Below are 27,788 nucleotides of genomic sequence, written 5' to 3' on the forward strand. Positions count from 1 at the left end.
AAGAAATTCAAAAATGAGACTTTAATTTCAATGACTAAGGCAGCAGTTACAATCTAGTACATAAACATTAGAAGTGGCCATCATGACAGCACTGGACAGGGCTTGGCCATAGTTTTAAAACAAACTTTAGAAAAAAAAAACTGCTAGTTATTTTGACAGTTGTTCAAATATAAAACAGATTTACACACAGTAAAATTTTAAAAAATAAAAGAAAAATTCTGAAACTTACAGGCAGTCCCAGGTACAGAATAATTAAAACTGACACAGAGACCACTGGTCAACAGTACAGGAAACAGCATAGGCTCTATTTTAAGTACTCCACCCTAACCCATATAATAGGCAGAAATACAAGTATACAGCTTAGCACTAGCCTACAGAAGTAAAATTTAAAATACATAAAAGTAGCTTTGGGAGCGCCAGTTCACAATTATAAAAATTTACCTGTTAATAAAGTCTAGGTCTAATGTTTGTTTTGTTGGTTTTACATGTGTTCCATCAGAAAGAGAGATAACATCTTAGCCGTAACCTCCAACAGGACACTGAGTGTTAACACCAGAGACTATGGAGATGACAAAGTGGATACCCCATGATCACCAATAGATAATACAAAGTGAATTAGTATTTGAAAATTTTAAACACACTAAGGGGATAAACTCATTGCTTTAGTGAAGACTGACAATACCAAGTAGTAAATATTATTATACTCTTTATTTATAGCAAAATATGTAGGTCCTAGCTGGGGAATACTGCATACTTCTCACTAATCTTCGGACTTGAAGATAAGCCTTATTATTATTATTTATGAAAAATTTCTCCTCTAAGATATCGGACAAAAACTCAAAACTGTATTCATGGTAACAGCAAAACATTTATATTATAACAGCATAGAATATGTTAACAGTTTGATTTTAAATATAATAATATAACAATATTATAATAGAGCTAAATAATGTCAAGTCGCTATTTATACTGTAAAAAAGCATAGAACAAATTGTGCAGGGATGTGACACAAAAAATTATATGATAGCACACTAAAGCAGGGGAGATAACAAATTGAATTAAAAGCATAATCTAGCAAGGCTTTGGCGTTGTGACTGTACAGAGAATTGAATGTTAACTGAAGACACGTATAGTTGTTACAACATTTTCCGGTGGAAGTGACGTTCTGCTTTAGAATTCATGAATAATTAAAGATATACAAGTTTGCTTAATACTGGTACAATAATAATAACGATAATATACCAAAGCACCTTCCTCCTTCAAAATACAAAAACATGTAACTGAAACAACAAGAAGATTGAGGGAAAAAAAAGGAATATTTAAAAAAAAAATGAACAAATGACTGGACTGATTGTCAAGATATACCTAAATATAGAACAAGATTTATACAAGTCAATTATGGTGATTCCACCTAAATAGTTCTCACAAAGTACATCACTTGAGTACTTGTACCTGTTCATTGTTCTATCCATTGTATCTGTTAGGTTTTCTGACCTTGCGACCACTTCCGGTAATGTAACCATGTTGTGAGGTTGGGTTACAGGGTTCAGGATGTATAACTGTGGGTGTAGAAGTATTTGTCGCCACTCTAGTAGGTGAGCATGGTTACTCAACCTGAGGTTAGGAGCATTCTTCATTGTTTCCTACTGAGTCCCATATTGCAGCTTGGTCACTAAAATTGTCTTGAGAAGGTCTGGTTTTGAAGTAGCATTAGGGAAATGTTAATTTCTTTCAGACGCAGTAGGAATGTAAAATATCAATGCCAATTAGCAATCAAAAGATAATGACAGGTTCCCTTAGAGCACAAGGAAGTCTCTAAATGATGGTAGAAAAGGAAAATCTCTAATAGATCCGGTGTGTCTGTGTCTTTGCCTCTAGGAATTGTTTTACTTCTCAAGATGTTCACTGTCAATACAAGAGAACAAAATTTGATAAAAACATTTTTATAGTCAGTGAAACACAAAACTTGGCAAAGCTTTACTCAGGGGTTTAGTATAAAGAAAATATAAAGAGATATACACAGCATTGCTTACCATTGTATTCCATACATCTCTTGACCCATTTTTTGGTTTACATTTCATCTTCATGTTGGTCTACATCTTCATCATGTTGGTCTACATCTTCATCATGTTGGTCTACATCTTCATGTTGTCTACCTTTTCATCATGTTGGTCTAAATAAGAATAAAAAAATTAATAAGAAAAACTTTTGCCTTGAAAAGGAAAAAAAAAATTCTTTTGTTGCTTTTCTTTTCATGTTAAACAAAACTATTATGATGATGCAGGTTTCACTTTATGTTTTAACTTAGTATTTTATGAATAAACTTTTAAGAAAAAAAAAATACACCCAAGACATCTAATACAGCAGCAAAGAATAACAAACAAATAAAGTTTTAAAAATTTTAAGGTTAATTAAGTCATTTAAGTCTAAGGAACTTATTGGAGATTTTCAATTATGCCAGAAAACAATAAATAACTAGCTATGTAGTGTATCTGGTGTACAGAATACAGAAAGCTTTAATATTTAGAGTGAAAATTATGCTATTAAGTTTGTGCATTTCTAGCAAAATGAAATCACAACTAAGTTCTTTTGCTTGCAGTACAAACTCATTGGTTTTGTTGAGTTGGCAACAGCAGTCTTTCCTTCAAAATCTCAAGGTTTATTCTTTTTTTTTATATATATTTTTATTTCACTTTATATTGTTTCAGCAAATCTCTTTATTGTTTGCTTTTCTTTTTCTATCCTTATCTATTGTATTTCTTTTAGAATGTACTTAAAAATCAAAAAGTAAGCTAAGAGCAGATTACTAAGTTTAAAATTCCCACCAGATAAGATCCAAACAAATGAAAATTTAGTTTGATTATGATTACCCGGAGGATTACCACTATTGCAAAGACAATATAGATACAAACAGGAACAACATTCACACACAAAACATACAAAGACACAGTCATACACAACCACTGGTTAATAAACTAAACCTCTTTGTGATGTGACTAATGACCATGAAACACACTGACAGAAAGTGGAGTAAAAGAGTTATAAAATCTTTCTGTTCTAGCCTTAATGAAGAGGAAGCGACCACTTTATCCAGATCTGATGTAACTGGTTTAGTGGCTGCAGATTGTCCTCAAGAATGCATAAATGAGATCAGATGTTTCAACATTACTTACATGTACATTGCACTTGATATTCTTGTCGAATGTTTGACATGTTTTGAATGTTTCTTGAGAGCTGAAGAGAATCTACTTCCTTGACCAAATGTTCAGCAGAATAAATGTCATCAGGCAAGATATGAGCATCAAGATGACCATACACAGTCCAGTGCACATATCACATGACCAGGCAGCCATCCTTTCTTATGAGAAGACAAAGTCTTAGTGTAGTGACCTCTTTTTTCTTGTAACTTGGTGCACAAAATAATTGAGAACTTAAATGACTTCAACAAAAAATTATGAAAATCTAGGAGAGAAAAAAATTCTAAGTAGAGGAAAAGTGACAATTATAATACACATTTTGTTAATGTTTTATTTCTTTGATTTTATGCACATCTGCACAATTTAGGCCATGTCGTGCCTGCAGTCCCTTAAGGACTACTCTCTCTCTCTCTACATAACAGGGGCTAAATTCTATACAGTTAAATCATTAAAATCAAGGTCTATTCACAGTTAAAATAGTAAGGGTAGTAAAAATTTAATAATTTGGTAAAAATCTAATGTAAATAGTACATGAATAAGATGATAATTCCCCTCTCCCTTTTCGAGTTAGTTGTTAGTAAAACCAGGTTAGTAGCAACAAAATCATGTAGAAATAGACATGGCTTTATTTAATTTAGTCTGACTGTTGTTGACTTGTAGCACCAAACTGCTGGTAGGCAACTAAACTGTTGAAGGCATAATATATCTTAGCTAATAAGAACTTGAACAACTTCCTAGTGAACGAAACTAAATATAACATTTATAATACTTGTGATCACATGAAATAAATGTAGTAGAGACTTAAGTAATAAAATTTCTTACAATCTAACTCACTACAATAACACAACCTTTCAGTCTTACATTATGGAGTCGTCTCCCCTAAGACCAAGTGACGACAATGCCACTTTTGCATCATTCACATCCAATCGCTAACCTCTTTCCAGTCACCATAAAAACACACACACACCCACTCCATAACACTTCTGCTAGTCCAACATTCTTTCACTGAATCAAGCCACAAGCATCCTACTTGTCCATATGTTAGACTTTGCAATGACCATGTTTTTAATCATACTAGTTACATTTAGCAGACACTCTGGCACATATTGGAAATAATAGTGCAAATATTATGACTAATCAAGCTTTAAAAAACTCTAAATTAGATTCTTATTTCTGTACCTTGATATCTGTCAACAAAAACAACTGATACATTTGAACCTAAGGAAGAACAAAAAGAATCTGAAATATAAAGTTGTGTAACAAAAACTTGAAAGAGTTCAAGGTAACAAAACTTAATACATAGATATAAATTCCAGATATAGGCGAGAACCTAAAAAATTGGAATTTAATTTTGTAGCTTGATATTTGTTAACAAAAAATTAAACTTCAGTAAAAAGAAGTGTGATTAAACATTTCAAATATATAAATTCATATGTTGCTAATGACACTGAAAAAAAAAGTGTTTCTGGGAGTAATAAACAGGACTACACATTTGTAAAAACACTGCAGATTATGTATAATATATAATAACCATAATCATATATATTTATTTATTTATTTATAACGGTAATCAAAACTAACATAATATAATATAGTATAATATAAAGAGAGAGAGAGAGTTGAATGAATACTTGATGTGCCCCAACAGTTAATAGGACACGAGGTGCCACATAAGTTAAAAAGACAAGCAGTAGTTAGGACACTTGTGGTGCCCCAACAACTGATAGGACACACATGAGGTGAACAACAGTTGGTATGATGGATGAGGTGCCCAACAATTGATAGGACAGAGTGCCCCAACAATAAGACCATTGAGTTGTTAGGATGAATGAGATGCCCCATGATAGGATACTTTAGGTACCCCAACAGTTAATAGGAGACTTGTGGTGACCTAACAGTTGGTAGGAAAGAAGAGGTGCCTTACCAACTGATAGGATATTGAGGTGCCCCAACAGTTATAAGGACATTTGAGGTGCCTAAAAAGGTGCCCTACCAAACAATAGGACAAGAGGTGCCCTACAAATTGATAGGACACTAGAGGTGCTCTACCAATTGATAGGATGTTTGAGGTGCCCTACCAATTGATAGGATATTGAGGTGCCCCAACAGTTATAAGGACATTTGAGATGCCTAAAAAGGTGTTGAAAAACTTGTGGTGCCCCAACAGCTGATTGGACAGACTTGAGGTGGACAACAGTTGGTATGATCGATGAGGTGCCTAACAATTGATAGGACATTTGGAATGCCCAAACAATTGATAGAACACTTGGAGTGCCCAAAAATAAGAATATTGAAGTGCCCAACAGTTGTTAGGATAAATGAGATGCCCCAACAAATGATAGGACATTTGAAGTGCTTCAACAATAGATACAATACCTAAGGTGCCTCTAGAGTTAAAAGGATATTTGAGGTGCCCAAACAGTCGTTAGGACACTTGTGGTGCCCCAATAACTGACAGGACACACTTGAGGTGCCCAGCAGTTGGTATGAGGGATGAAGTATTCCAACAATTGATGACCATATAGGTGCCCAACAGTTGGAAGGTATTGATATTTTTTGTTTTTTTGGCACATCAGCACAATTAAGGCTATGTCATGCCCATAATCTCTCAAGGGTTATTCCCCCTTCATAGCTCAAGAGCTAAGTTTTATACGGTTGGGTCATTAAAAACAAGATTCATTCACACCTCAGATGGTGAAAATAGTAAAAATTTACATAAATTAATAAAAATCTATTTTAAATATTACATATTCACAATTGCTTTGCCCTATCACAAATCAAACACTCATAGACAGTTGAAGGGTGAAAAAGGTGCCGTAAAAATCAACCAGACACTTCAGTTGCACCAACAATTAATTAGTAAATAGTATATTGAAGTTGGACAGTGATTGTAAATTTTGACACAGGCAGACAATATTTTTATGCCAATGTATATTATATATCTCATCAAGTAATAGTCAGTAATTTTGTGCAGTACAAGTATATATATTGCATTGAAGTTGAACTGTAATTGTAAAATTTAACCCAGGCAGACAGTACATTTGTGTATATTATATATCTCATTAGTAAATAGTATGTAAACACTCGTAGACAGATGAAGTCAATAATTTTATGCCAATGTATATTATATATCTCATCAAGTAACAGTCAGTAATTTTGTGCAGTACAAGTATATATATTGCATTGAAGTTGAACTGTAATTGTAAATTTTGACACAGGCAGACAGTACATTTGTGTATATTATATATCTCATTAGTAAATAGTATGTAAACACTCGTAGACAGTTGAAGGATGAAAAAGTGCCCCAAAAAATCAACCAGACACTTCAGTTGCACCAACAATTAATTAGTAAATAGTATATTGAAGTTGGACAGTGATTGTAAATTTTGATACAGGCAGACAATATTTTTATGCCAATGTATATTATATATCTCATCAAGTAATAGTCAGTAATTTTGTGCAGTACAAGTATATATATTGCATTGAAGTTGAACTGTAATTGTAAAATTTAACCCAGGCAGACAGTACATTTGTGTATATTATATATCTCATTAGTAAATAGTATGTAAACACTCGTAGACAGATGAAGTCAATAATTTTATGCCAATGTATATTATATATCTCATCAAGTAACAGTCAGTAATTTTGTGCAGTACAAGTATATATATTGCATTGAAGTTGAACTGTAATTGTAAATTTTGACACAGGCAGACAGTACATTTGTGTATATTATATATCTCATTAGTAAATAGTATGTAAACACTCGTAGACAGTTGAAGGATGAAAAAGTGCCCCAAAAAATCAACCAGACACTTCAGGTGCACCAACAATTAATTAGTAAATAGTATATTGAAGTTGGACAGTGATTGTAAATTTTGACACAGGCAGACAATATCTTTATGCCAATGTATATTATATATCTCATCAAGTAATAGTCAGTAATTTTGTGCAGTACAAGTATATATATTGCATTGAAGTTGAACTGTAATTGTAAAATTTAACCCAGGCAGACAGTACATTTGTGTATATTATATATCTCATTAGTAAATAGTATGTAAACACTCGTAGACAGATGAAGTCAATAATTTTATGCCAATGTATATTATATATCTCATCAAGTAATAGTCAGTAATTTTGTGCAGTACAAGTATATATATTGCATTGAAGTTGAACTGTAATTGTAAATTTTGACACAGGCAGACAGTACATTTGTGTATATTATATATCTCATTAGTAAATAGTATGTAAACACTCCTAGACAGATGAAGTCAATAATTTTATGCCAATGTATATTATATATCTCATCAAGTAATAGTCAGTGATTTTGTGCAGTACAAGTATATATATTGCATTGAAGTTGAACTGTTATTGTAAATTTTGACACAGGCAGACAGTACATTTGTGTATATTATATATCTCATTAGTAAATATTATGTAAACACTCGTAGACAGTTGAAGGATGAAAAAGTGCCCCAAAAAATCAACCAGACACTTCAGGTGCACCAACAATTAATTAGTAAATAGTATATTGAAGTTGGACAGTGATTGTAAATTTTGACACAGGCAGACAATATTTTTATGCCAATGTATATTATATATCTCATCAAGTAATAGTCAGTAATTTTGTGCAGTACAAGTATATATATTGCATTGAAGTTGAACTGTAATTGTAAATTTTGACACAGGCAGACAGTACATTTGTGTATATTATATATCTCATCAAATAATAGTAATTTTGTGCAGTACAAGTATATATATTGTATTGAAGTTGGACAGTAATTGTAAATTTGGACACATGCAGTAATTTTGTGCTGATATATATTATATAACTCAAGTAACAGTATATATATTTATATATACATTCTATTGAAGTTGGACAGTGAAAAGATTAAGAAGCACTCTTCAAAGTGATGAGCTATATCAGTGCTAGTATTCAATTACATTACAGGAAGATAATCAGTATTGAAATATATTACTGATAATTTTGATTTTCATTTTTAATTTATATGTTCTATATTTAGAAAGCTGTTGACAGTATTGTTCTTGTCAAAATTTGGTATCACTGATATTGTGTCCTTGTTAAATTTTGTCTTTTTTCAATGTGTAAAAAAAATATATATATATGATCAGAACATAAGGTTTTAGAGGTCGCAGATTTAACACTAGTAGATTTTTGTGTTTAGACTATTGTTTATTTTAATGTTTACATTGTATTAATATTGTGCACAATTTCTTGGGGTCTTTAAGTCATTTTTATTTATATTTGTAAGTATATGTAGTATTTCTTGAAAATTTTCTGTCTTTTTCCTGCTGTGCTTGTTTGTTTTTATATATAGACCAAATCATGCTTTTGGAACAGGATGTGCTTTAGGGTAAGAGAGTGAGGTCAATGTGTTGCTCGAATCCTCCTCAATTTAATCAAAGTTTTCAGTGCACTGAGTCATCATATCATCATTTATATAATTGTAACATTTTGGTATAAACTTTGTTACATTTTTTTTTACATTATAATATTTTATTAATTTTGTTTTCTCTTTCTATATGACAAAATAATATATTGTAAAGACATAATAATTGATTATGACATTGATTATTAGATTGTTGACAATTTAGTGTGTTATGTTAATCACAATAGTATTGGCTTGATAATATTGTCAGTGATTGTAAACTATAAAAGATATTAGATATCATTATTATCTATAAAAAAAAGTACAGAATGCATTGGTACATTTGATAAGTATTAATAGATACATGGATGGATATACTGAAGTAAAGAAAGTTGCTGAATTGTTTGGTCTTAAAGATGAAGAAAAGAAAGATGTTTTGACATAAATGGAAAGGAAAGAAAATCAAGTTGATATTTTAAAGAGTTGGCGAGAGCACAAAGAGAAGAGAGAAATGCAACTAGATGCTGAAAGAAATTAAAAGGAAGCAAAACCAGACAAAGAATCAGAAATTTAAAAAAAAAAAAAAATGAAAAATAAAAGCTGCAATTCCAAACAAGGGAGACAAAACAGAAACTACCAAGCGTGAACATATAGAGAATATTTACAAAGCACAAAGAGAAGAGAGAAATGCAACTAGATGCTGAAAGAAATTAAAAGGAAGCAAAACCAGACAAAGAATCAGAAATTAAAAAAAAAAAAAAAAAATGAAAAATAAAAGCTGCAATTCCAAACAAGGGAGACAAAACAGAAACTACCAAGCGTGAACATATAGAGAATATTTACAAAGCACAAAGAGAAGAGAGAAATGCAACTAGATGCTGAAAGAAATTAAAAGGAAGCAAAACCAGACAAAGAATCAGAAATTTAAAAAAACAAACAAACTGAAAAATAAAAGCTGCAATTCCAAACAAGGGAGACAAAACAGAAACTACCAAGCGTGAACATATAGAGAATATTTACAAAGCACAAAGAGAAGAGAGAAATGCAACTAGATGCTGAAAGAAATTAAAAGGAAGCAAAACCAGACAAAGAATCAGAAATTAAAAAAAAAAAAAAAATGAAAAATAAAAGCTGCAATTCAAAACAAGGGAGACAAAACAGAAACTACCAAGCGTGAGCATAAAGAGAATATTTATAGGCAAAAAATGAGGGACCTTAAAGAAACTGATGAAATATTGAAGTTATTTTCAGACTATCTGTAAAACTTGCAATTACAATGAAGATACTTGTTCTAATATATTCATATGTAAACTAAGAGGCAAGACTTTGAGTGTTATTAACTCATTAATAGAGAGAACAAAGAAAGAAATGCATCCTGTTAAAAGCAATATTATTGGAATCTAGATCACCAAAGAGAAATATATTATCAACATTAAAGACAAGAATCTAATTCTCCAAAAATATAATGTACCAAAAAATAGATAAGGAATTGGAAATCAGAATAGGTAACAAAGCAATAATGTTAATACAAATGAAGTTCCAACCTACAGTATATAATATTGAAGTAAAACTGGAATTTTTTCCAGCATATGTTAATGGTGTACTAGTGAAATATACCACAGTCATTAATGATAAACATGTTAAAACAAGATACTATGACAGGTATAACTAAGAAAATATAACAGGTAAAACTAAGAAAATATGACAGGTAAAACTAAGAAAATATGATGGGTAACAGTAACAAAATTATGCTGGCAAAAAAAACAACAAGATATCATGTCCAATAGCATTTATTGACTGCCCATGGATAACAGAAAGAATCACAGTGATGAAAAATGTTTGTCCCCTGATTATTGGAAATATTCACTGTTACCATGTTCATCTTTCACCTCACCAAAAAAGACTGCTTTTGACATACGTTCATCACCCATATGGAATACATGCCCTGCCCAGCATAACTGTCAGACCAAAAGAAGTCTCTCTATTTATAAGACACAGAAGAGAGCACATGGTTGCATGCGGCTTCAGAGTGAGAACGCTAGAGGTCACTTACAAAAGCAATGATAACTACTGAATTGATGATAGAACTACTCCTGGCTACTCTCCATTTGAATTGATAATTGGATGCAATCCAAAGAGTCCTTTAACAATATTTTTTTTAAAGTTAATTGGAGGCTATATGTTATTAAAGAATGAATTTGAATTTGTAAATAAAGTAAGAGAAAACAGTTATTTTACTTCTAAAGTAGCAAGAGCTAATTCAGATAAGCAATGAAGAAGACAAAGGAACATAAAAAGTTAACACTGAAACATGAGAAGGCTGATAGAAGATTAAGTTTTTGTGTGGTTGGATTACTGGAAAAATTAAAAGATCTGAAATGGAACTTTATAATTATAAAAAAACAATATGAAATGAAACTTTATAATTATAAAAAAAAAAAGATAATTATATGATCAATATTCATGTCGATGGAAATGTGGTTCAGTCTTAGGTTTAGTACTATTTTTAATGTACATAAATAATTTACCAAATTGCATAAGTTCAGGAACAAAAGTCAGATTGTTTCCAGACAATTGAATAATATATAAAACAATAAAAACAACTCAAGATACAGAAATTTTACAAAGAAAATTAGATGAATTACAAAAAAGGGAATCACATTGGAGCATGTCTTTACATCCAGAAAAATGTCAGTTATTTATAGTAACAAAAAAAACTAAAACATTAATTTCACTTATCTCATTTATGGCAATAACTCAAGCTCAGATAGGAAAAACCTGCCAAGTGTGCAGCCAAACATTAAGGACTCACCACCCACAAAGGAAAAGTCCTAAGCTAATGACAGTAAATTTATCAATTAAATGTGTTTCTCCACAACTACTTAATTGCAAGTACAAATGTTGATTAGTGTGCGTTGCATCACGAGCTGCGATATTTCCTTTGATGGACAGGTTCTTATGTTCCTTGAGTGTGACCTAATTATTGTTACAAACCTTCCATCGGAATATAAATGAAGACGTCTAACACAGTTATACATCCTTATGAATTTCTTTTTTAAGCACTCAAAGAATGATTTCACTGGGAATTGCAAATACATTTTGATCACCACATTAAGTGCAGAGATGAAAAATCTGCGAATTATCACACATTTGTACACAAACGTTTGTAGATATCCTCATCACAATTAAATAGAGATGTTTCGAAACATCACTGGTTACATCGCTTCACAATGTCTCAGTGGATGAGAGATGAGCGTGATACAAACGACACAAATCCCAACTGTTCCTGCACAATCATATACATCTGATGGCTTCTATTTTCATCCTTTTTTTTTTTTAACATTTGTTTTGCAAACGTGCATCAGTTGAATAGCTGGAGCCCAATAAAAAGTTTCAGGCTTGCATTTTCGGCTGACTCCTGTTTTGAGCTTGTCGACCGACAACTTCATTTTGATAAACTGACTGCAACGAATTTTTACGATGGCGTCGTGTTAAATCTATTGAAGGTGGTCTACAAGCATCCGGTTTGAGGGCTGAATCAGCCTCACAAACTTCGCACTCAACTAATGTCGAGTGAGTTGAATCAGCCTCAAAGCTTGCACTCAACTAATTATGTCCCAACTATTATTCAACTGAACTGAAATAACCGGTTATTTCACAAACTCATTTCTTCTATGATATTTTTATAGTGCCTTTAAACATTCCAAGTTATGATGATGCTTTGTCCAAGGCATTGTAGCACGTGAAAAAAGCAAAACAAGAAAAAGGATGTGCACTGCTGGGTTGTCTACAAATGCACACAGACATAACCAACTATTTTGTCTTGGATCAACAATTCAATTGATGACTATTAATACATCTAGTCCTCAGCTAAAAATCCTCATGTTTAAAACATAATACAATATCCTTTCCTATAAGTACAAAGATGGCCACCGAGACCGATCTTTTTTGAAAAAGTCCTCAACTACATCCTTTTAACATGAAGATGGCTAAAGAGCCCAGTCTTCACTTTTAAAATTCCTACGTTAATCATTCCTATGAACACGAAGATGGCTAAGGAGTCCAGTCTTCGCTTTTAAAATTCCTCCATTAATCATTCCTATAAACACGAAGATGGCTAAGGAGTCCAGTCTTCGATTTTAAAAGTCCTCCATTAATCATTCCTATGAACACGAAGATGGCTAAAGAGTCCGGTCTTCGCTTTTGAAAAGTCCTAAGCTAAACATAGTAAAGTCATCAATTAAATGTGTTTTCTCCGCAACTATTTAGTTGGTCTGCAAGTACAAATGTTGATTAGTGTGCGTTGCATCACGAGCTGCGATATTTCCTTTGATGGACAGGTTCTTATGTTCCTTGAGTGTGACCTAATTATTGTTACAAACCTTCCATCGGAATATAAATGAAGACGTCTAACACAGTTATACATCCTTATGAATTTCTTTTTTAAGCACTCAAAGAATGATTTCACTGGGAATTGCAAATACATTTTGATCACCACATTAAGTGCAGAGATGAAAAATCTGCGAATTATCACACATTTGTACACAAACGTTTGTAGATATCCTCATCACAATTAAATAGAGATGTTTCGAAACATCACTGGTTACATCGCTTCACAATGTCTCAGTGGATGAGAGATGAGCGTGATACAAACGACACAAATCCCAACTGTTCCTGCACAATCATATACATCTGATGGCTTCTATTTTCATCCTTTTTTTTTTTAACATTTGTTTTGCAAACGTGCATCAGTTGAATAGCTGGAGCCCAATAAAAAGTTTCAGGCTTGCATTTTCGGCTGACTCCTGTTTTGAGCTTGTCGACCGACAACTTCATTTTGATAAACTGACTGCAACGAATTTTTACGATGGCGTCGTGTTAAATCTATTGAAGGTGGTCTACAAGCATCCGGTTTGAGGGCTGAATCAGCCTCACAAACTTCGCACTCAACTAATGTCGAGTGAGTTGAATCAGCCTCAAAGCTTGCACTCAACTAATTATGTCCCAACTATTATTCAACTGAACTGAAATAACCGGTTATTTCACAAACTCATTTCTTCTATGATATTTTTATAGTGCCTTTAAACATTCCAAGTTATGATGATGCTTTGTCCAAGGCATTGTAGCACGTGAAAAAAGCAAAACAAGAAAAAGGATGTGCACTGCTGGGTTGTCTACAAATGCACACAGACATAACCAACTATTTTGTCTTGGATCAACAATTCAATTGATGACTATTAATACATCTAGTCCTCAGCTAAAAATCCTCATGTTTAAAACATAATACAATATCCTTTCCTATAAGTACAAAGATGGCCACCGAGACCGATCTTCTTTGAAAAAGTCCTCAACTACATCCTTTTAACATGAAGATGGCTAAAGAGCCCAGTCTTCACTTTTAAAATTCCTACGTTAATCATTCCTATGAACACGAAGATGGCTAAGGAGTCCAGTCTTCGCTTTTAAAATTCCTCCATTAATCATTCCTATAAACACGAAGATGGCTAAGGAGTCCAGTCTTCGATTTTAAAAGTCCTCCATTAATCATTCCTATGAACACGAAGATGGCTAAAGAGTCCGGTCTTCGCTTTTGAAAAGTCCTAAGCTAAACATAGTAAAGTCATCAATTAAATGTGTTTTCTCCGCAACTATTTAGTTGGTCTGCAAGTACAAATGTTGATTAGTGTGCGTTGCATCACGAGCTGCGATATTTCCTTTGATGGACAGGTTCTTATGTTCCTTGAGTGTGACCTAATTATTGTTACAAACCTTCCATCGGAATATAAATGAAGACGTCTAACACAGTTATACATCCTTATGAATTTCTTTTTTAAGCACTCAAAGAATGATTTCACTGGGAATTGCAAATACATTTTGATCACCACATTAAGTGCAGAGATGAAAAATCTGCGAATTATCACACATTTGTACACAAACGTTTGTAGATATCCTCATCACAATTAAATAGAGATGTTTCGAAACATCACTGGTTACATCGCTTCACAATGTCTCAGTGGATGAGAGATTAGCGTGATACAAACGACACAAATCCCAACTGTTCCTGCACAATCATATACATCTGATGGCTTCTATGTTCATCCTTTTTTTTTTAACATTTGTTTTGCAAACGTGCATCAGTTGAATAGCTGGAGCCCAATAAAAAGTTTCAGGCTTGCATTTTCGGCTGACTCCTGTTTTGAGCTTGTCGACCGACAACTTCATTTTGATAAACTGACTGCAACGAATTTTTACGATGGCGTCGTGTTAAATCTATTGAAGGTGGTCTACAAGCATCCGGTTTGAGGGCTGAATCAGCCTCACAAACTTCGCACTCAACTAATGTCGAGTGAGTTGAATCAGCCTCAAAGCTTGCACTCAACTAATTATGTCCCAACTATTATTCAACTGAACTGAAATAACCGGTTATTTCACAAACTCATTTCTTCTATGATATTTTTATAATGCCTTTAAACATTCCAAGTTATGATGATGCTTTGTCCAAGGCATTGTAGCACGTGAAAAAAGCAAAACAAGAAAAAGGATGTGCACTGCTGGGTTGTCTACAAATGCACACAGACATAACCAACTATTTTGTCTTGGATCAACAATTCAATTGATGACTATTAATACATCTAGTCCTCAGCTAAAAATCCTCATGTTTAAAACATAATACAATATCCTTTCCTATAAGTACAAAGATGGCCACCGAGACCGATCTTCTTTGAAAAAGTCCTCAACTACATCCTTTTAACATGAAGATGGCTAAAGAGCCCAGTCTTCACTTTTAAAATTCCTACGTTAATCATTCCTATGAACACGAAGATGGCTAAGGAGTCCAGTCTTCGCTTTTAAAATTCCTCCATTAATCATTCCTATAAACACGAAGATGGCTAAGGAGTCCAGTCTTCGATTTTAAAAGTCCTCCATTAATCATTCCTATGAACACGAAGATGGCTAAAGAGTCCGGTCTTCGCTTTTGAAAAGTCCTAAGCTAAACATAGTAAAGTCATCAATTAAATGTGTTTTCTCCGCAACTATTTAGTTGGTCTGCAAGTACAAATGTTGATTAGTGTGCGTTGCATCACGAGCTGCGATATTTCCTTTGATGGACAGGTTCTTATGTTCCTTGAGTGTGACCTAATTATTGTTACAAACCTTCCATCGGAATATAAATGAAGACGTCTAACACAGTTATACATCCTTATGAATTTCTTTTTTAAGCACTCAAAGAATGATTTCACTGGGAATTGCAAATACATTTTGATCACCACATTAAGTGCAGAGATGAAAAATCTGCGAATTATCACACATTTGTACACAAACGTTTGTAGATATCCTCATCACAATTAAATAGAGATGTTTCGAAACATCACTGGTTACATCGCTTCACAATGTCTCAGTGGATGAGAGATGAGCGTGATACAAACGACACAAATCCCAACTGTTCCTGCACAATCATATACATCTGATGGCTTCTATTTTCATCCTTTTTTTTTTTAACATTTGTTTTGCAAACGTGCATCAGTTGAATAGCTGGAGCCCAATAAAAAGTTTCAGGCTTGCATTTTCGGCTGACTCCTGTTTTGAGCTTGTCGACCGACAACTTCATTTTGATAAACTGACTGCAACGAATTTTTACGATGGCGTCGTGTTAAATCTATTGAAGGTGGTCTACAAGCATCCGGTTTGAGGGCTGAATCAGCCTCACAAACTTCGCACTCAACTAATGTCGAGTGAGTTGAATCAGCCTCAAAGCTTGCACTCAACTAATTATGTCCCAACTATTATTCAACTGAACTGAAATAACCGGTTATTTCACAAACTCATTTCTTCTATGATATTTTTATAGTGCCTTTAAACATTCCAAGTTATGATGATGCTTTGTCCAAGGCATTGTAGCACGTGAAAAAAGCAAAACAAGAAAAAGGATGTGCACTGCTGGGTTGTCTACAAATGCACACAGACATAACCAACTATTTTGTCTTGGATCAACAATTCAATTGATGACTATTAATACATCTAGTCCTCAGCTAAAAATCCTCATGTTTAAAACATAATACAATATCCTTTCCTATAAGTACAAAGATGGCCACCGAGACCGATCTTCTTTGAAAAAGTCCTCAACTACATCCTTTTAACATGAAGATGGCTAAAGAGCCCAGTCTTCACTTTTAAAATTCCTACGTTAATCATTCCTATGAACACGAAGATGGCTAAGGAGTCCAGTCTTCGCTTTTAAAATTCCTCCATTAATCATTCCTATAAACACGAAGATGGCTAAGGAGTCCAGTCTTCGATTTTAAAAGTCCTCCATTAATCATTCCTATGAACACGAAGATGGCTAAAGAGTCCGGTCTTCGCTTTTGAAAAGTCCTAAGCTAAACATAGTAAAGTCATCAATTAAATGTGTTTTCTCCGCAACTATTTAGTTGGTCTGCAAGTACAAATGTTGATTAGTGTGCGTTGCATCACGAGCTGCGATATTTCCTTTGATGGACAGGTTCTTATGTTCCTTGAGTGTGACCTAATTATTGTTACAAACCTTCCATCGGAATATAAATGAAGACGTCTAACACAGTTATACATCCTTATGAATTTCTTTTTTAAGCACTCAAAGAATGATTTCACTGGGAATTGCAAATACATTTTGATCACCACATTAAGTGCAGAGATGAAAAATCTGCGAATTATCACACATTTGTACACAAACGTTTGTAGATATCCTCATCACAATTAAATAGAGATGTTTCGAAACATCACTGGTTACATCGCTTCACAATGTCTCAGTGGATGAGAGATTAGCGTGATACAAACGACACAAATCCCAACTGTTCCTGCACAATCATATACATCTGATGGCTTCTATGTTCATCCTTTTTTTTTTTAACATTTGTTTTGCAAACGTGCATCAGTTGAATAGCTGGAGCCCAATAAAAAGTTTCAGGCTTGCATTTTCGGCTGACTCCTGTTTTGAGCTTGTCGACCGACAACTTCATTTTGATAAACTGACTGCAACGAATTTTTACGATGGCGTCGTGTTAAATCTATTGAAGGTGGTCTACAAGCATCCGGTTTGAGGGCTGAATCAGCCTCACAAACTTCGCACTCAACTAATGTCGAGTGAGTTGAATCAGCCTCAAAGCTTGCACTCAACTAATTATGTCCCAACTATTATTCAACTGAACTGAAATAACCGGTTATTTCACAAACTCATTTCTTCTATGATATTTTTATAATGCCTTTAAACATTCCAAGTTATGATGATGCTTTGTCCAAGGCATTGTAGCACGTGAAAAAAGCAAAACAAGAAAAAGGATGTGCACTGCTGGGTTGTCTACAAATGCACACAGACATAACCAACTATTTTGTCTTGGATCAACAATTCAATTGATGACTATTAATACATCTAGTCCTCAGCTAAAAATCCTCATGTTTAAAACATAATACAATATCCTTTCCTATAAGTACAAAGATGGCCACCGAGACCGATCTTCTTTGAAAAAGTCCTCAACTACATCCTTTTAACATGAAGATGGCTAAAGAGCCCAGTCTTCACTTTTAAAATTCCTACGTTAATCATTCCTATGAACACGAAGATGGCTAAGGAGTCCAGTCTTCGCTTTTAAAATTCCTCCATTAATCATTCCTATAAACACGAAGATGGCTAAGGAGTCCAGTCTTCGATTTTAAAAGTCCTCCATTAATCATTCCTATGAACACGAAGATGGCTAAAGAGTCCGGTCTTCGCTTTTGAAAAGTCCTAAGCTAAACATAGTAAAGTCATCAATTAAATGTGTTTTCTCCGCAACTATTTAGTTGGTCTGCAAGTACAAATGTTGATTAGTGTGCGTTGCATCACGAGCTGCGATATTTCCTTTGATGGACAGGTTCTTATGTTCCTTGAGTGTGACCTAATTATTGTTACAAACCTTCCATCGGAATATAAATGAAGACGTCTAACACAGTTATACATCCTTATGAATTTCTTTTTTAAGCACTCAAAGAATGATTTCACTGGGAATTGCAAATACATTTTGATCACCACATTAAGTGCAGAGATGAAAAATCTGCGAATTATCACACATTTGTACACAAACGTTTGTAGATATCCTCATCACAATTAAATAGAGATGTTTCGAAACATCACTGGTTACATCGCTTCACAATGTCTCAGTGGATGAGAGATGAGCGTGATACAAACGACACAAATCCCAACTGTTCCTGCACAATCATATACATCTGATGGCTTCTATTTTCATCCTTTTTTTTTTTTTAACATTTGTTTTGCAAACGTGCATCAGTTGAATAGCTGGAGCCCAATAAAAAGTTTCAGGCTTGCATTTTCGGCTGACTCCTGTTTTGAGCTTGTCGACCGACAACTTCATTTTGATAAACTGACTGCAACGAATTTTTACGATGGCGTCGTGTTAAATCTATTGAAGGTGGTCTACAAGCATCCGGTTTGAGGGCTGAATAAGCCTCACAAACTTCGCACTCAACTAATGTCGAGTGAGTTGAATCAGCCTCAAAGCTTGCACTCAACTAATTATGTCCCAACTATTATTCAACTGAACTGAAATAACCGGTTATTTGACAAACTCATTTCTTCTATGATATTTTTATAATGCCTTTAAACATTCCAAGTTATGATGATGCTTTGTCCAAGGCATTGTAGCACGTGAAAAAAGCAAAACAAGAAAAAGGATGTGCACTGCTGGGTTGTCTACAAATGCACACAGACATAACCAACTATTTTGTCTTGGATCAACAATTCAATTGATGACTATTAATACATCTAGTCCTCAGCTAAAAATCCTCATGTTTAAAACATAATACAATATCCTTTCCTATAAGTACAAAGATGGCCACCGAGACCGATCTTCTTTGAAAAAGTCCTCAACTACATCCTTTTAACATGAAGATGGCTAAAGAGCCCAGTCTTCACTTTTAAAATTCCTACGTTAATCATTCCTATGAACACGAAGATGGCTAAGGAGTCCAGTCTTCGCTTTTAAAATTCCTCCATTAATCATTCCTATAAACACGAAGATGGCTAAGGAGTCCAGTCTTCGATTTTAAAAGTCCTCCATTAATCATTCCTATGAACACGAAGATGGCTAAAGAGTCCGGTCTTCGCTTTTGAAAAGTCCTAAGCTAAACATAGTAAAGTCATCAATTAAATGTGTTTTCTCCGCAACTATTTAGTTGGTCTGCAAGTACAAATGTTGATTAGTGTGCGTTGCATCACGAGCTGCGATATTTCCTTTGATGGACAGGTTCTTATGTTCCTTGAGTGTGACCTAATTATTGTTACAAACCTTCCATCGGAATATAAATGAAGACGTCTAACACAGTTATACATCCTTATGAATTTCTTTTTTAAGCACTCAAAGAATGATTTCACTGGGAATTGCAAATACATTTTGATCACCACATTAAGTGCAGAGATGAAAAATCTGCGAATTATCACACATTTGTACACAAACGTTTGTAGATATCCTCATCACAATTAAATAGAGATGTTTCGAAACATCACTGGTTACATCGCTTCACAATGTCTCAGTGGATGAGAGATGAGCGTGATACAAACGACACAAATCCCAACTGTTCCTGCACAATCATATACATCTGATGGCTTCTATTTTCATCCTTTTTTTTTTTAACATTTGTTTTGCAAACGTGCATCAGTTGAATAGCTGGAGCCCAATAAAAAGTTTCAGGCTTGCATTTTCGGCTGACTCCTGTTTTGAGCTTGTCGACCGACAACTTCATTTTGATAAACTGACTGCAACGAATTTTTACGATGGCGTCGTGTTAAATCTATTGAAGGTGGTCTACAAGCATCCGGTTTGAGGGCTGAATCAGCCTCACAAACTTCGCACTCAACTAATGTCGAGTGAGTTGAATCAGCCTCAAAGCTTGCACTCAACTAATTATGTCCCAACTATTATTCAACTGAACTGAAATAACCGGTTATTTCACAAACTCATTTCTTCTATGATATTTTTATAATGCCTTTAAACATTCCAAGTTATGATGATGCTTTGTCCAAGGCATTGTAGCACGTGAAAAAAGCAAAACAAGAAAAAGGATGTGCACTGCTGGGTTGTCTACAAATGCACACAGACATAACCAACTATTTTGTCTTGGATCAACAATTCAATTGATGACTATTAATACATCTAGTCCTCAGCTAAAAATCCTCATGTTTAAAACATAATACAATATCCTTTCCTATAAGTACAAAGATGGCCACCGAGACCGATCTTCTTTGAAAAAGTCCTCAACTACATCCTTTTAACATGAAGATGGCTAAAGAGCCCAGTCTTCACTTTTAAAATTCCTACGTTAATCATTCCTATGAACACGAAGATGGCTAAGGAGTCCAGTCTTCGCTTTTAAAATTCCTCCATTAATCATTCCTATAAACACGAAGATGGCTAAGGAGTCCAGTCTTCGATTTTAAAAGTCCTCCATTAATCATTCCTATGAACACGAAGATGGCTAAAGAGTCCGGTCTTCGCTTTTGAAAAGTCCTAAGCTAAACATAGTAAAGTCATCAATTAAATGTGTTTTCTCCGCAACTATTTAGTTGGTCTGCAAGTACAAATGTTGATTAGTGTGCGTTGCATCACGAGCTGCGATATTTCCTTTGATGGACAGGTTCTTATGTTCCTTGAGTGTGACCTAATTATTGTTACAAACCTTCCATCGGAATATAAATGAAGACGTCTAACACAGTTATACATCCTTATGAATTTCTTTTTTAAGCACTCAAAGAATGATTTCACTGGGAATTGCAAATACATTTTGATCACCACATTAAGTGCAGAGATGAAAAATCTGCGAATTATCACACATTTGTACACAAACGTTTGTAGATATCCTCATCACAATTAAATAGAGATGTTTCGAAACATCACTGGTTACATCGCTTCACAATGTCTCAGTGGATGAGAGATGAGCGTGATACAAACGACACAAATCCCAACTGTTCCTGCACAATCATATACATCTGATGGCTTCTATTTTCATCCTTTTTTTTTTTTTAACATTTGTTTTGCAAACGTGCATCAGTTGAATAGCTGGAGCCCAATAAAAAGTTTCAGGCTTGCATTTTCGGCTGACTCCTGTTTTGAGCTTGTCGACCGACAACTTCATTTTGATAAACTGACTGCAACGAATTTTTACGATGGCGTCGTGTTAAATCTATTGAAGGTGGTCTACAAGCATCCGGTTTGAGGGCTGAATCAGCCTCACAAACTTCGCACTCAACTAATGTCGAGTGAGTTGAATCAGCCTCAAAGCTTGCACTCAACTAATTATGTCCCAACTATTATTCAACTGAACTGAAATAACCGGTTATTTCACAAACTCATTTCTTCTATGATATTTTTATAGTGCCTTTAAACATTCCAAGTTATGATGATGCTTTGTCCAAGGCATTGTAGCACGTGAAAAAAGCAAAACAAGAAAAAGGATGTGCACTGCTGGGTTGTCTACAAATGCACACAGACATAACCAACTATTTTGTCTTGGATCAACAATTCAATTGATGACTATTAATACATCTAGTCCTCAGCTAAAAATCCTCATGTTTAAAACATAATACAATATCCTTTCCTATAAGTACAAAGATGGCCACCGAGACCGATCTTCTTTGAAAAAGTCCTCAACTACATCCTTTTAACATGAAGATGGCTAAAGAGCCCAGTCTTCGCTTTTAAAATTCCTCCATTAATCATTCCTATAAACACGAAGATGGCTAAGGAGTCCAGTCTTCGATTTTAAAATTCCTCCATTAATCATTCCTATGAACACGAAGATGGCTAAGGAGTCCAGTCTTCGATTTTAAAAGTCCTCCATTAATCATTCCTATGAACACGAAGATGGCTAAAGAGTCCGGTCTTCGCTTTTGAAAAGTCCTAAGCTAAACATAGTAAAGTCATCAATTAAATGTGTTTTCTCCGCAACTATTTAGTTGGTCTGCAAGTACAAATGTTGATTAGTGTGCGTTGCATCACGAGCTGCGATATTTCCTTTGATGGACAGGTTCTTATGTTCCTTGAGTGTGACCTAATTATTGTTACAAACCTTCCATCGGAATATAAATGAAGACGTCTAACACAGTTATACATCCTTATGAATTTCTTTTTTAAGCACTCAAAGAATGATTTCACTGGGAATTGCAAATACATTTTGATCACCACATTAAGTGCAGAGATGAAAAATCTGCGAATTATCACACATTTGTACACAAACGTTTGTAGATATCCTCATCACAATTAAATAGAGATGTTTCGAAACATCACTGGTTACATCGCTTCACAATGTCTCAGTGGATGAGAGATGAGCGTGATACAAATGACACAAATCCCAACTGTTCCTGCACAATCATATACATCTGATGGCTTCTATTTTCATCCTTTTTTTTTTTTAACATTTGTTTTGCAAACGTGCATCAGTTGAATAGCTGGAGCCCAATAAAAAGTTTCAGGCTTGCATTTTCGGCTGACTCCTGTTTTGAGCTTGTCGACCGACAACTTCATTTTGATAAACTGACTGCAACGAATTTTTACGATGGCGTCGTGTTAAATCTATTGAAGGTGGTCTACAAGCATCCGGTTTGAGGGCTGAATCAGCCTCACAAACTTCGCACTCAACTAATGTCGAGTGAGTTGAATCAGCCTCAAAGCTTGCACTCAACTAATTATGTCCCAACTATTATTCAACTGAACTGAAATAACCGGTTATTTCACAAACTCATTTCTTCTATGATATTTTTATAATGCCTTTAAACATTCCAAGTTATGATGATGCTTTGTCCAAGGCATTGTAGCACGTGAAAAAAGCAAAACAAGAAAAAGGATGTGCACTGCTGGGTTGTCTACAAATGCACACAGACATAACCAACTATTTTGTCTTGGATCAACAATTCAATTGATGACTATTAATACATCTAGTCCTCAGCTAAAAATCCTAATGTTTAAAACATAATACAATATCCTTTCCTATAAGTACAAAGATGGCCACCAAGACCGATCTTCTTTGAAAAAGTCCTCAACTACATCCTTTTAACATGAAGATGGCTAAAGAGCCCAGTCTTCGCTTTTAAAACTCCTCCATTAATCATTCCTATAAACACGAAGATGGCTAAGGAGTCCAGTCTTCGATTTTAAAAGTCCTCCATTAATCATTCCTATGAACACGAAGATGGCTAAAGAGTCCGGTCTTCGCTTTTGAAAAGTCCTAAGCTAAACATAGTAAAGTCATCAATTAAATGTGTTTTCTCCGCAACTATTTAGTTGGTCTGCAAGTACAAATGTTGATTAGTGTGCGTTGCATCACGAGCGGCGATATTTCCTTTGATGGACAGGTTCTTATGTTCCTTGAGTGTGACTTAATTATTGTTACAAACCTTCCATCGGAATATAATTGAAGACGTCTATCACAGTTATACATCCGTATGAATTTCTTTTTTAAGCACTCAAAGAATGATTTCACTGGGAATTGCAAATACATTTAGATCACCACATTAAGTGTAGAGTCTCAATGAATGAGAGATGAGTGTGATACAAATGACAATCCCAAATGTTCCTGCACAATTATATACATGTAATGGATTAAATCTTTTTTTTTTACATTTGTTTTGCCAATGTGCATCAGTTGAATATCTGGAGCCAAATAAATAGATGCATCATGAGCGGCAACATTTCATTTGGTGGAAACGTTCATACTGATTGTTCTTTGAATGTGTTAGGGTTAGGATTTTTTGCATGCAATTGTATATCATATCACATGGAATAGTAGATTTTTTTTTTTCACATTAACTCCCAACATGAAAATATAATGCACATTTTTCCACACCTTAGAAATGAAACAGTATTCAAGTCAACTTAATATGTCATTATATTGCACATAATCACAAGAAACCATGAATGTTTTTTGTCACACTATCACACACTGAAGAATTGAAAAAGTTTATTTAGTTAAAGATCTACATGAAGTCAAGTCAACTTGTTTTTGCAATAGTACATCATATCACTGTGAATTAAAGATCCTTTTTTTTTTGTCCAATTAAGTACTGGGGTGTAAAGACCATGCACATTAACACATAGTTGCTACAATAGTAACTTCAATCATCCCAATCTCCAGTAACTTGAATCATCCCAATCTCCAAGTGGCAAAGTGAAAGTTGATGGTGATTCACAACTTTTCATTTTTGTGTTTGAATTCCATATTTAGAATACATTACTATTGAATTAATCCAAATGACAAAGAATCCAATTCCATTATTTGTTGAAATATATTTACATTTATACAGTTGGAATTATTTCAGAGCAATTCAGTTTTTCTGAAAAATGTAATAGGAACATCCACATATTTTAACTGAAATTAAAATGGTATATCACTAAGTTTAACAAATGAAAATTCAGTTTACTTTCATAACTAGACACTACTAAAACAAATACAATACAAATTTCTTTAACTAGACAGGTAAACTTACAAGTTGTGTATGAAGTTGTTATGTGTTTGTGAAGTAATTACTGACATCATTATATACAAAACAAATACAGCAACAATGCACATACAACATACAACTAATGCAGGATCATCGCTTTACAAAAAATAAATGCTGTGAAGTATAAGAATATTTCTTACCTTATTCTGACTATGGCTCCATTTGAAGAAATGGCAGATGAACTTAAGATAAAACATGTTGATCATTTGTAGATTGGTAGAATCTTTTCACAGTGAGAGAAGCTTAATGTTCCTCCTGCAGCTTGAAATGTTCATCCTTTTTCCTTGACCTCATGTTTAATAGACCATTTAGTCCCTAGTTGATTTGAGAAAAAACCCACTGTTTAACAGATATATATCACATCTAAATGCATTACCATATAATGCAGTATTGATAAAATAGTACAACTAAATATTTTTTTCAAATAATTAATTGAAAAAATTTAAATCTAATGCAAACAAATAAATAAAAAACTTGAAAAACAGAGCTAGTTTAAAAATACTTCAAATATCTTTTGTATAAGTACAAGTTTTAAAAATACCTAATTTCCCAAGTTGGCCTTATAAGCTGCTATATCTGGACTTTTCTTTAAAAACATTTTCAGAAAAAAAAAAATAATACAGATCTGGCTTTTGTTTTGTGCTTTCATTCTAAACTAGCTCTGATTGTCTGAAAGTTTAAGAAACTATTGCTAGGGTCCTAAGACATACAACAGAATTAGGCGCATAGTGTAAAAACAATGTATCCTAAAGAAGAAGCTCTTGGGTTATAGAGTAGAAAAATATTTATTACCTTGATCTGTAGATCAGTAGATAAACTTATGGCAATCTAGGCATCAGTGGAGAATCAGTGCACAATGATTGAGCCACTAACCCACAGATCAGCAACATGTAGTGTCTGTCTTTAAAAAAAAAAAACCTGAAATGTTGAAGCAAATTTACAAATTGAAAGAAAAATGTCAATAATATATTTAAAAAAAAAAAAAGGAAAAAAAGTAATTGCCCTTGCCCATGTGTATAAATTTTTCCCCATAATTATTTTCCACATTCTGACAGAATTGTTAATGCTTCAATTCCACCCTGTTATGATTAAACTTCAATAACATTTTTGTTTGTAATCAGAAAACGTTACATTTTGGAATAGAATTATAGGACAATGCATGCTCTTTTTATATAATACAGAATACTTTCTAAAAACAAAAAAATATATATAATAAATTGTCAACCTTACAAATCAGAGGGTAAGTTATTATGAAAATGTATGCACTATTCAAACATTCTTACAGTAAATGTGAAGCAGGTCTTGCGTGATTAAGTACACCACTTTATAAAAGTTTACATTTTGGTCCTAATTGATTCCCTTTAGAAGAAAATGTATCTTATAAACCTTAAACTAGAGCAATATCTGAAAATTTGCTGGCCAAACAACCCATGGTTAACCATTGACCATAGAAACAGTTGAGCTTAACACTATCTGACCTATGATCAGATGGTCTGAAACGAGTACTCTAAAACTCTAGACATTGTGTTTTTATAATAGATTTTTTATATGTTATAAAAAAATTATTTTTTTTCATTTTGCTAAAAGATATTTGACTGATACACTAGAATTCAACTCACCTATTGTTCTTAGAGAATTACTTAAGTAACCTTGGACACAAACTTGATCTCCTTGGCCTTACAAATCCAGACTCCTGAAGTGATTGAAGTACAGTAAAGTACTACCATTGCAAGAAAGGTGTACACACTGTTTGGCAGAGTGACTTGGCAATGAAGACTTGTATATCATAGGGGTGCATTGCTGATAGCTGGTACCCAGAAAACAGTTTAGATCACATTATCTTATTTGATTGACCTAAATTTTAAACTAATAAATGCCTTTTAACATTATATTAGTTATGATGATGCATTGTTCAAGGCTTAGTAATGCATCAAATAAACTTGATCACTATAACAAGAAGGTTGTTTAGCAAACTAAATACCTATAGCTTTTATTATTTTTTTCTATAGTAAAATTTGTGTTGTGAATGAAAATAAAACTTTGTACTCACTGTGTAGCCATCTTCATAGTGAGAGAGATGAACTAGACACACCAAATATTTGTTAATATGTAGTACAGGATTATGCTAAACAAATCTGAAACTTGACCAAAACACTGAAAAATGGTAGAGAAATATGTATAAAAAGTTCTTTATTATTTTTAACATGCAATGATAAATTATTTTAGAATTAGCAGTCAAAGAAAAAAAAAGTAAGTCTTACTTAAGCCTTGAAAGCTTTAATTCATAAAAATGCCATCTGATAGCAGATTACCAAGGAATATTTGTTGCTTGGTTGACAAATTGGTACTGTTGGCAGCAGAGAATGTGTGCTTGTTAAGCTGATGATATATGGAAACATCATATACTGAGCTAGAATATCTCTTAAATACAATATCTCATGGTATTTAAAAAAAAGTTGTTTCTATGGAAACAAAAGTTAAGCCTATAAGTATTACATAGTTTGAATAATTATGTTAAATAAGATATAAAGAAAAAATACTTGCCTTATAATTGGACTTCCCATGATGTTTACCTCTAGTTTCAATTACCTGGCCTGTCTATTTACAGCTTTGGCTATTTATCTCCCAAGCTAAAAGTTGAATCAATACTCAACATCTTGAACTATTTAAAAAAAAAGTGCA

The 27,788-nt window shown here is 33.6% G+C and overlaps 1 long non-coding RNA gene across 3 annotated transcripts; it reads right to left on the reverse strand.

Annotated features, from left to right (window-relative positions):
• Positions 1-27,605, reverse strand: LOC129924182 (uncharacterized). 3 transcript variants are annotated; one of them, XR_008776162.1, is made up of 9 exons: positions 27,368-27,599; positions 27,157-27,260; positions 26,726-26,913; positions 25,899-26,007; positions 25,247-25,421; positions 4,377-4,415; positions 3,174-3,883; positions 2,034-2,173; positions 1-1,905 (listed from the first exon to the last, which is right to left on the reverse strand). It is a non-coding gene; the product is annotated as an uncharacterized LOC129924182 (long non-coding RNA). The 3 variants fall into 3 exon arrangements; XR_008776161.1 differs by having other exon boundaries at positions 3,174-4,415; positions 25,899-26,024; positions 27,368-27,605; XR_008776160.1 differs by having other exon boundaries at positions 3,174-4,415; positions 27,368-27,604.
• Between the last annotated feature and the right edge of the window lie 183 nt (positions 27,606-27,788).

Source organism: Biomphalaria glabrata, unplaced genomic scaffold (genome assembly GCF_947242115.1).
Source record: "Biomphalaria glabrata unplaced genomic scaffold, xgBioGlab47.1 scaffold_19, whole genome shotgun sequence".
NCBI lineage: Eukaryota > Metazoa > Mollusca > Gastropoda > Planorbidae > Biomphalaria > Biomphalaria glabrata.